Genomic DNA, 7,071 nt, shown 5'->3' with positions numbered 1-7,071 from the left:
AATAAGAGCTGGGGAAAAGAATTGACTGGAAAGGACACAATAGAAACTTTTCAAGATGATGAAAATGTTCTGTCTTGATTTTGATGGTATTTACATTGGCATGTGAATTTACCAAAACTCATTTAACTGGAAAACTGTTAAGTCTGCTCACACACACCTGTTATGCTCCTCTCCATAAAACACCAAAATTAGTATACAATGGCCCTTGCTGGAGTGGCTCAGTTGGTTGGAGTGTGGTCCAGTAACCAAAAGGTTTCCAGTTTCATTCTCGTTTTTTTAAATTTATTTATTTTTAGAGAGGGAAGGGAGAGAGAAAGAGAGAGAGAGAGAGAAACATCAATGTATGGTTGCTGGGGGGCGTGGCCTGCAACCCAGGCATGTGCCCTGACTGGGAATCGAACCTGCGATGCTTTGGTTCGCAGCCTGAGCTCAATCCACTGAGCTACACCAGCCAGGGCTCCAGTTTCATTCGCAGTCAGGGCACATGCCTGAGTTGCAGGCTCCATCCCCAATTGGGGCACATGCAAGAGGCAGCAAATTGGTGTTTCTTTCTTGCATCAATGTCTCTCTCTCTGTGTCTCTCATGAGAATAAAATACATCTTTAAAATAATTAGTAAAGCATGGAAAATAGAGTTTTTAATAAATTATCTAATAACTAAAACATAAAACCAGAGATATAAAGAAAATGTGAAAGATAGAGTAAAATTTGGAGTAAATTGAGAAGCTAACGTATACTTCTATAGGTGTCACAAAAGTAATGATTTCTCTAAAATAAATTATAGATCTTCAAACAAGTAGTTAATGATTCTTTAATTTATAATGCAAGAACTATGTCTATGGAAGTGCTTCAGGAAAAAAGGAAACTATTCCCATAAAAATTCAGGTCCATTCAGAAACATGGTGGAGAAAGAGACTTAAAAAGTCATGTATCTGTATAGATACACCGTATTTATTTTCTTCCAATGTGTGTCCTTGATAAGTCTCATGGGGAAATTTGTGATATCATCAGCATTACTGTGAGTTGTGTTCTACTCCTACAGAATAAATTATTTATCCCAAAGGAAGAAATGACAAAATCAAATATAAAATCGTTACATACAGATGATATGAAAATGGATTATTTTGAGACAATATGCAAAAATTGAGGTTGTGACTGATTTCATTTACTTTGCCAGCTCTTCACTGATTTTACCTTGAACAAACAGTAGGATAAGAAGTGGGAAGAATTAAGGAAGAGGGTACAGAAAATAAGAGTACGTGAACAATAAACTTCACAAAAATATTATATGAGAAAACTAAGCACATGAACAATATTTATGTAAAATATTTTGTCATTAAATAGAATATGGGAATAATGAGTAAATTATATATGAAGTCACTTTTGTTGCTTCCCTATTTTGGTTATTATAAATACTGGTGTAATGAGCCCTGGCTGCTGTGGCTCAGTGGATTGAGCATCAGCCTATAAACTGAAGGGTTACCTGTTTGATTCCTAGTCAGGACACATGACTGGGTTGTAGGCCAGGTCCCCAGTTGAAAGTGTGTGAGAGACAACCACACATTGGTGTTTCTCTCCCTTTCTTTCTCCCTCCTTTTCTCTAAAAATAAATGAAAAATAAAATACCTTAAAAAATAATAATGCTGTGATGAACATAGGGGTATACATATTTTTTCAAATCAGTGTTATTGTTTTCTTCAGATAAATATCCAGAAGTTTTATATGACGGGTTATATGGTAGTTTTATTTGTTTTATTTTTGTATGGAATCTCAATAGTATTTTTTAAGTGGCTGCACAAATATATAATCCCACCAACACTGCACATAAGGATCCTTTTCCCCTCACTCTCATCAACACTAGTTATTTATTGAGTTTTTGATGGTGGCTATTGTAACAGATGTTCCTAATAATTGGTGATGTTGAACATCTTTTCATATGTACATTGGCCATCTGTATGTTCTCTTTGGAGAAATGTCTATTCAGGTCCTCTGCCCATTTTTTAATTGTATTGTGTGTTTTTTGATGTTGAGTCATGTGAGTTTCTTACACATTTATTTCTAACTTAATTTCAATGAAATGAAAAGATGGTTCTTTGAAAAGGTAAACATGATTGATGTACCTTTAACCAGACTCATAAAGAGAAAAAGAGAGGACTGCAATAAAAAAATCAAAAATGAAAGAGAAGTAATAACTGATACTATAGAAATACAAAGAATTGTAAGAAAATGCTATGAACAGCCACACACCAACTAATTGAACAACCTCAGAAAAAAATGGATAAATTCCTAGAACATACAATCTTCTAAAACTGAATCAAAAAGGATCAGATAATTTGAATAGGCAAAGTATCAGGCTACAAAATTAGTATTCACAAATCAGCATTTTTATACACCAATAATGAAGGGCCAGAAAGAAAAATTAAAACCACTCATTTATAATTGCAGCAAAAAATAAGGTACTTAAGAATAAATTTAACCAGAAAAGTAAAAGACCTGTACTCAGAAAATTGTAAGATACTGAAAACAAATTGAGGAATATATAAATAAGTGGAAGCATATAGCATGTATATTCATAGGAAAAATTTTGGGGCCCATACTACCTAAACCAATCTACAGGTTCAAAGCTATTCCTGTAAAAATACCAATGATATCTCATATATATGTAGAACAACCACTTAAAAAATGTATATGGAACCACAGAAGACTCTGAATAGCCTCAGTAATCTTTAAAAAGAATATCCCTGGTTGGTGTGGCTCAGTGGATTGAGCACCAGCTTGCACACCAAGGGGTCAGCAGTTAGATTCCCAGTCAGGGCATATGCCTGGGTTGCAGGCCAGGTCTCCTGTGGGGGTCATGTGAGAGGCAACTACACATTGATGTTTCTCTCTCTCTCTTTCTTCCTCCCTTACCCTCTGACTAAAAAATAAACAAAATATTTAATTTAAAAACAACAAAGTTTGAAGTATCATACTACCTGATATCAAACTATAATAGCATAGTAATAAAAACTTCATGGTACTGACATAAAAACAGACAAATAGATCAACAGAACCAAATATAGAGCCTATAAATAAACCAACATCTTTTTAGTCAATTAATATTTGACAAAGGAAGCAAGAACATACAATAAGGTAAAGACAATCTCATCAATAAATGGTATTGGGAAAATTGGACAGACGTATGCAAAAAAATGGAACTAGATCACCATCTTACACCATGCAGAAGAATAAACTTAAATAGATTAAAAACTTAATGTAAGTCACAAAACCATAAAAATTCTAGAAGAAAACAAAGGCAATAAAATTTCAACCACTTCTCATAACAACATTTGTACCAATATATTTCCTTCAGCAAGTGATACAAGGGAGAAAATTTAAAAAATGGGACTCTATCAAACTGAGCTTTTTCACAGTGAAAGAACTCATCAACAAATTCAGGAGAAACCACTGAATGGGAGAACATATTTGCTAATAAGAAATCTGATAAGCCCTGGCTGGCGTAGCTCAGTGGATTGAGCGCGGGCTGGGAACCAAAGTGTCGCAGGTTCGATTCCCAGCCAGGGTACATTCCTGGGTTGCAGGCCATAACCCCCAGCAACCGCACAGTGATGTTTCTCTCTCTCTCTCTCTATCTCCCTTCCTTCCCTCCCTAAAAATAAATAAATAAAAATCTAAAAATAAAAGAAATCTGATAAAGGGGAGACGGAAGATGGCAGCTTTACTCTAGGCAGTGTTTTTCCTGGCTTCTGTGAAGAGGGGGGAAACTCACGGATCGGTGGAGAAACAGAGCAAGTGGACTAGGTTACCGAATCACTTTTGAAAGCAGGACATCAAAAATTTATTGCACTCACTGGAAAACCAGACGGTAAGGAGACTGCTACAGGACAAAAGGGGCCCAGGGATCAGCGCCGGGTCTAGGGGTGTGCAGACCCCAGGCCCGCCCGGTGCTCTGGGGTCTTCCCCAGGGCTCCCGGGAGAGGGAAGTTGCTGCTCCCTCCCCTGAATATGGGGGGTGAGCAACTCCAGGGGAGAATGTGTTGCTAGAAGGAACAGATTGGCCAGTTGGACTGGGAAAAAATTGCCCAGGGACTATGGACACCCGCCCAGAGACCTGGGAGAAGTGAGGGCCTCCAGCCAACAGGACCAGGGGCAGCCTGGAAGAGTACCCGCACCCCTAGCCCAGTGGAAGTGCAGATTGGTGGAGAGTACCCAGCCAGGCCGCGTGAATCACGCGCTGCGATCCTGGGATCCACGTGGCGCTCGGTGCTGCGTTCCTACAGTAGTGGCTCAGAAATTTCCAGCCAGCCCTACCAGGGGAGCCGGGAAAGGTGCCAACACCCCTAGCCCGGTCGGAATGTGGTTCAGCGGGGAACACGGAGCTGGAAACAGCTTGGCTCATGCACCGTCGGGAAGACTGACTCTCCTGTGCTTTGAACCCGGAAGGGTCGCGGAAAAGCACTTAGGGTGATCCTAGACCCCAATTTCAAAAGTTTGGGGGAGGGGCGCGCCCTTTTACGATCCCCAGGGAGGGCGCAGTGAGTCCCGAAACGTCGCGGTGCCTCCTGAGATCATAGAGCTGGAACCCTGCAGGAACCCGGAATCCGGAAAAACGTGGAAGTGAGATCCAGAGAGCCAGTGTGTTCGGGAGCACCCAGGGTACCTGACAGACTTGCTGAGATCTGGCTGGGAGAGAGAGAAGCATTTCAAAGGTCCCTCAGCCAGCTGAAGCCAGCAAGATCAGAAAAACTGGTCTGGCCAGTTAGAAACCAACAGGAAGTTTTTCTTTCTTTTTTTTTTTTTGATTTGGTTTTGTTTGGTTTGTTTGGTTTCTCTGGCTGTTGTTGGTTGATTGATTTTATCTTGTGTTTTATGTGACATTTTATTTTTCAATTCTTATTATTTTTATCGCACAATCCCTTATATTTCTCTTCCATTCATCCTAATATTATACTTTCCACTCCAAATTTATCTCTCCTGCACTACATCTTCTGCTTTTCTTTCCTTTTTTTTTTAATCTTGCAAGTTACTGTAAATTTGTATTATCTTTTTCTCAATTTTCCGACATTTTTTATTTTAATAATATTTTGGTATTCTTTTTCTTTCTGTATAATCTTCTTTGCTTGGCTGGTTATACTGTCATTTGATAGGTTCCCCCTGGTATCTCAGTCACAAGGTGTTGATAAGTTACTATCCTTCATCTCTGTTCCATTAATACACCTCTCAAGGTTCTATACTCTTTATTCTTGTTATCTAGACCTCATCGATTCTGCCACAAGACTGTCACTTTACTATTACTGCTAGTAAGACCTAATCTATACAATTGTAAATGCTTCTCAATACCCCTACCTGATCTCAGCCCACTTTGCAATTTTCTGAACTATACTATTGTGGGTCTTGTCTCTATTCTTTTACTCACTACTCTTATGTACTAATCTTTAGTCCAACCCTACCTTAGAAGCTGACCTCCCACAGCCTCACAGCTTTCTAGATCCAATTAACAATCCTCTCGTCCCCAATAAGAGTCTTACCTTCTTTCCATCCTTTCTAAAACGTGGATAATGGGGTGGAGGATCACGGTTAACACTATAAGGAGCCAAAGGATAACCCATCTCTTCTCTACTGGCTGCTAAAGTAAATATCATAGTACACTGTCTTGCTGTTTTAAACCATTTTGCCTTACTCCTCCAACAGATCACAAAAAAGAGTAGGGGGAAGCTGTGAACACCAGGATACATGAAGCAGATTGCACCACTGAATCTCACAAATATTCTACCACAGAAGTTCACACCATAATTACAAGGAATCAGAACAGATCAAATTAACAAACAAGAAGAAAAAAGAAGAAACCCACGAACAATGAGAAAACAAAGAAACAACCCCCAATTGAAGGGAAACGAGGAAGCCTCAGGGAAAATGCTAAATGAAATAGAGGCAACTCAACTATCAGATAGTGAGTTCAAAACAATGATTACCAGGAAGTTCAATGAACTCACAATGAGCTTCCAGAAATTAGAGGGAAACTACATCAATCTCACTGCAAACTATATAAACATGAAAAAAGAAATAGAAAATCTCTACAAAGGTCAAGAGGAAATGAAGAATACAATTTCTGAACTAAAGAACACAATAGAAGGAATGAAAAGCAGAACTGATGAAGCAGAAGATCGGATTAGCGAGCTGGACGACAAAGTAGAAAACAGCATCCAGAAAGAGCAAGAAAAGGAAAAGAGGCTCTGAAAGAATGAAGAGGGATTAAGAGAAATGCAAGACAATATGAAATGTAATAATATCCGTATAATAGGGATACCAGAAGGAGAAGAAGAAGAGCAAGGGATCGAAAACCTAGTTGAACAAGTAATGAAGGAGAACTTCCCTAAATAGATGAGAGAAGAAGTCACACAAATCCAGGAAACACAGACAGTCCCAATCAAGAGGAACCCAAAGAGATCCACCCCAAGGCACATAATAAGTAAAATGACAAAATTTCAAGACAAAGGGAGAATCTTAAAGGCAGCAAGGGAGAAAAAAGAAGTAACATACAAGGGAGCCCCAATAAGGCTAACAGCTGACTTCTCAATGGAAACACTTCAAACCAGAAGAGAATGGCAAGCAATACTCCCGGTAATGAGAACCAGAGGTCTGCAACCAAGGCTACTATATCCAGCAAGGCTCTCGATCAATACAGAAGGCCAAATAAGAAGATTCCCAGACAAAAGAAGTCTAAAAGAATACACCTCAACCAAACCAGCTCTGCAAGAGATTCTAAAAGGACTGCTTTAAGCAAGAGAGAGAAAAGAGAGAGAGAGGAACACACGGACATAAAAGGCAATGAATAAGTACTTATCAATAATAACCTTAAACGTAAATGGATTAAATGCTCCAATCAAAAGACATAGAATAGCTGATTGGATTAGAAAAAAATGACACACATATCTGCTGTCTACAAGAGGCCCACCTCAGGATAAAAAAACTACACAGGCTGAAAGTGAAGGGCTGGAAACAAATCTTCCAAGCAAATGGACAGGAAAAAAAAGCTGGGGTAGCAATACTCATATCAGAAAAAATAGATTTC

The sequence above is a fragment of the Phyllostomus hastatus genome, unplaced genomic scaffold (genome assembly GCF_019186645.2).
Source record: "Phyllostomus hastatus isolate PE091 unplaced genomic scaffold, TTU_PhHast_1.1 phas_contig_90, whole genome shotgun sequence".
Classification (NCBI taxonomy): Eukaryota; Metazoa; Chordata; class Mammalia; order Chiroptera; family Phyllostomidae; genus Phyllostomus; species Phyllostomus hastatus.
Note: the sequence above shows the minus strand (reverse complement) of the source record.